The 4,541-nt window shown below is 34.0% G+C and overlaps 1 long non-coding RNA gene across 1 annotated transcript; it reads right to left on the bottom strand.

Moving 5' to 3' along the window:
- Window positions 1–999: 999 nt before the first annotated feature.
- On the bottom strand, window positions 1,000–2,218 carry LOC145790049 (uncharacterized). The gene is made up of 2 exons (XR_014328683.1): window positions 1,912–2,218; window positions 1,000–1,306 (listed from the first exon to the last, which is right to left on the bottom strand). It is a non-coding gene; the product is annotated as an uncharacterized LOC145790049 (long non-coding RNA).
- Between the last annotated feature and the right edge of the window lie 2,323 nt (window positions 2,219–4,541).

Below are 4,541 nucleotides of genomic sequence, written 5' to 3'. Positions count from 1 at the left end.
TTCAACCCTTTCAATTTTATTGTCTCTCTATCATTGACTATTAAATTTAAACAAATTGTAATTATTTCTTTAGAAAAAAAGATTTGCATTGTAAAGTGTAGCCCCACATGAAGTTGCATTTGTATAAGGCCTCGTTTGAGAAATTGACTATTTTAGTTAATTTTTTTTTTTTACTTTTTAACTATTTTATGCGATGAAAAAAAATACAATTTAAAATGATTTGTAGTTTTTTTATAATTTTTTTGAACAGTAATAAGTTATATAAATTAAGATAGGAAAATCAGTACATTAGAGAGAAAAGAAAGCAACTCATGGAGAGGCAGAACAATCCAATTAACAGCTAATAACAAACGTGCATTAGCATGTGCAAGCCAATGTGCCATTTGTTGTTAGTTCTCCTATTTCAATGCTCATGGACTAGATTAGTTAGGTTAGGTAGTGAGCTGGGCCTAAGGATTGCTATGGAAACTTGCAATTCTGCTGCAGAATGGACCACCTCCCTCATGGATACACTGCAGAAAATTCAACATTTAGCGGCGTATAAAAAATGCCGTTATAGGTGTAAAAAATGTCACTAATTCTTTTTGTGATGCTTAATACTAAACGCCGAAGACGTAATCGTCGCTATAACCTTATGACGCTTAAGAAACGCCGTCATATCTTTATATTTTAAAAATCTAACCGTTAGCAGTATAATGACATTTGAAAAACGATGTTATAGTTTTTTTGTTTTTTTTGGAAATTTCCAACAGTGGCATTTTAAAAACGCCGTTATAGCCTGTTGCTTTTTTTTTTTTAATTTAGAAATTATGCTAATTCTATGTGATTGAACTAAAAATATGCCTGTAATAAAGGTAAAAAAATAACAATAATATGGATAATAATTTGCTGCTATTTCAATAAATTGATTCAATGTAGGCAAACATTACATGATTATTCTAAACCAAAATCAAGCAACAAACCTGTCAAACGACAAATACAACCAGCAGATTATCATAAATTTCAACAGAACTTCCACATAAATTTTCATTCAACAAACAAACAACCATAGGAATATCATAACCATCATCATTAGTTCAAAACACCAAACAAACACAAATTATTAAAAAACATAATAGAGACACAAACCACTAAAAACACAAATCTAAAAGGCAAATTGCAATCCAAATTATAAACCAATTGAGTCGATTGGTTTCAATTCAAACAAGTAATAAGCCTAGTACTCATCACCCTCATCATCTTCTGCTTCAGCAAATTGAGCCCCAACTTCCTCATAGTCCTCCAAAGCAGCCAAGTCATCCCTAGCCTCAGAGAAGCAAATAAAAATTGTATCAATATTCTAGGAAAAAAAAATAGGGCTAGATAATAAATTACATCTGAACACAGAATTAAAAAAATATAACAGATCTTGAATTCATGAGTAAAAAACATCCACAACATGTTCAACTGGCATGTATTCATATCACCCCCAACAAAAAAAAGAGCCAAAACACAATTAAAAAAATAGTTTTAGAACTCTTACTGCAAAATATAGAGTGGATAAATATAACATAATCAAGTGACTAATAACAAGAAGAAACAAATTAATAAATAGAAAAGCAAGATTACAAATGTCTCCACACAACGATGATTACAAATGTCAATCAGATTATTCCAAAGAAGATACCGACGCCCTTAACCCTCCTTTAATTCAGATTTTTCCAACTATCACGATTTTCTTACCTAGCAAAGCAGCTTATTTATATTAAGCAATCTAAAACAGGACAAGCAGATCCACAAGCGTATAATTAAGGAAATCAACGAAAATATGCTATGTAATACAATGTTTATATTTATAATTAAACTTTATTTTCACTTTAACAAGAAAGATAATAAGAATAAGCAAACAGAATTTCAGGATAAGTGAATTACTGGATAATAAGAATATGCTAATTCTTAGGAAATGAAGCTGGAACACCAAAACTTCACCAATATCCCCATTTCATCTCTTCCAAAACCTGGTGTAGTTCATAGGCATTATGTGATGCATCAGAATTTTGATAAAACAAATGTCAAACATGAATTCTTGAGGTGTTGCAAAATAGAGAGAAATATAGAACATATAAAAAGTAAAGATTCTTAATAAATTATAAGCTACAAACCACCCATCAAACTACATAGTCAAACTACGTAGTCAGTGGTGTATGAGGTGTGATTCTAGTTTAGCCTTTCAGAGCAATCAATGTTTTTAGGTAACAAATGCATATTAGTGGTTTGAAGATGGGAAGACACAGAACCATGCACTTAGGTTGCAGAGAAGGTTATAAAGATGGCCCAGAACTTTGATTTTCCATTAACATTTTTACTACCACAAAGTAAAAGAGAGTTACTAGAACCCTACGTTTTTGGTAGCAATCAATGAACCAAGTTAACATCAATATAACAATTTTTAATTCATAAAGTTTAAACCTTTACTACATGGACATTGTTGATATGCTTTTATGTGCCCAGGTGCCCCTAATGTGCAAAAGTTGCAAATCCGCCTAACATTTGCATGTCAGGAAACAAAGGCATGGCCAAACTTTCAAAACCATCTAATTTTCCACATCTATATCCTATATCCATATCTACACTAACAGCATAATATCTTGCAAAATTACTTCATGCTATTGGTTTGTACATGTAACTTTGGTTCAATCTTCAATTCCATTGTCCTATTCCATATCTGGCACCAAATATATATATGTGAAGGTCATTAGAGTAATTCTGCAGGCCCACCCTTTTTGTAAAAACTAGAAACTTAAACAGAGTATGATAAGCACCAAAAGCGACACCTATCTAAAGCGATATCTAGAAACCAATAACATTTGCAAAAGACAAATCTATTGTAAAGAGAGATTATTACTAGAATCCATTTACATTTGCATCCTTCGCTCTTACGAAAGGTCACCACTGTTACATTAGTAATCAAGAAAATCATACAATTACATTTACCATAAAGACAAAATTGAAGGAAATAGTGACAACAGATTCCGACATGGAAACAAACATGAAAGAACCTGGAAGTTGGTTTTGATATTGGTATCTCATTCATGTTTCCAGCTGATCTTGTTGTTATTATTGTGTCTTGTTTTTTCTTTGATCCATTTGTGAGAATTTATTATATATATGGCATGATTGTGTATATTAGGTATTAGGCAATAGGAAAGATTTTGGTGTAAATAGGAATCTTTATTTTCCTTTTTCAGTCGTAGATTTAGGGCTATATAAACTAATGAACTCTTTGTAAACAAATACAATTGAATATACAATTTCATTCGGAAAACTTACATGGTATCAGAGCCAGTTTTCAAACTCTAACCGTTGTTGTGCAATCTTCTAGTTTGCTAGTTCGTGATCTCTAGACCTTGCATGTCTGTCTTTTTCTGATTCTCTTTGGTTCTAGTTCACCTCGCGACACACCTAGGGTTTCGACTGGTCCAGTTCTCTGGTTTGGTCTGGTTTGACTCATCTGTCTCAAATGTAATCCCTCTTCGGTTGACTTCGTGGGTCATCTGTTCGATCTCCACTGAAGCTCCACTTAAAGCTGTCTGTTGTCGTTGTTAATCACCTTCATTGCTTCGGTCGACTTTTGGGCTTTTGATTCTCTGGTTTGGTTCTCTCTCTCTCTATCTGGGTCTGGGTTTGGGTCAGGGCCTGGGTTTGGGTTTGGGTTTGGGTCTGGGTCTAGGTCTTGACCCATCAGAAGGTTCTCTTATTTGGTATTTTGACCCTGCTCTGGACTTTCTCCCTTATTATGATTTTGACCACAATTTGTATCTCTAATTTTGGTTGGGCCTATTTGACTTGTAAATATTGTGTGTTCATTGTTCTTGTTTATGAATACACCTATGATGCTGGATACCCATCAGTTTGAGCCTCTTGCAAAGCCCAAAACATTAGATGAGTGTGCATTCTACCATTAGTGGGGCTATTGGAAGTATCACTATCCCAAAAAGGGACATCTGTCTACCTTATCTCTTTAGTAGTCTCAGAATCAGTTCCGTGTTCCTCCCACAGCTTCGTCTGTATCCGTTACGGCTCTTGATCCTGACTTGGCTTCCTTGAGTGCTTACATTAGTCAACTTCAGCATATAATATCTACCTCACAACCATCCTCGTCTGTCTACATTGTTTCCTCTCTTCATTTAAGTTTGCTTGGGTCTTCTTCAGGTATTTCTTCGTCTATCTAGATTTTTTACTATGGTGTCTCTCATCATATGACTTCCCATCTCTCCTTACTTCAAAATTGTACTCCTCCTTCTTTTCCTATTATTATTAATGTTGCTAATGGGTCTGGTATGTCTATTATATCTGTTAGGTTTGTCTTACAGTCTGCTATGTCTGTTGTCTCTATTCCAGCATATATTGTCTATCTCCCAGCCATCCCCGTCTGCCGCCATTGTTTTCTCTCATCATTCAGGTTTGCTTGGGTCTTCTTCAAGTATTTTTTCGTTTGATTGGATTTTTGACTCTAGTACCTCTCATTATTTGACTCTCCATCTCTCTTTACTTCAAAATTG

The sequence above is a fragment of the Camellia sinensis genome, chromosome 5 (assembly GCF_055761805.1).
Source record: "Camellia sinensis isolate YWXY chromosome 5, ASM5576180v1, whole genome shotgun sequence".
Lineage (NCBI taxonomy): Eukaryota > Viridiplantae > Streptophyta > Magnoliopsida > Ericales > Theaceae > Camellia > Camellia sinensis.
The sequence above is the reverse complement of the archived record's forward strand: the minus strand, read 5'-3'. Positions and strand labels throughout refer to the sequence as shown.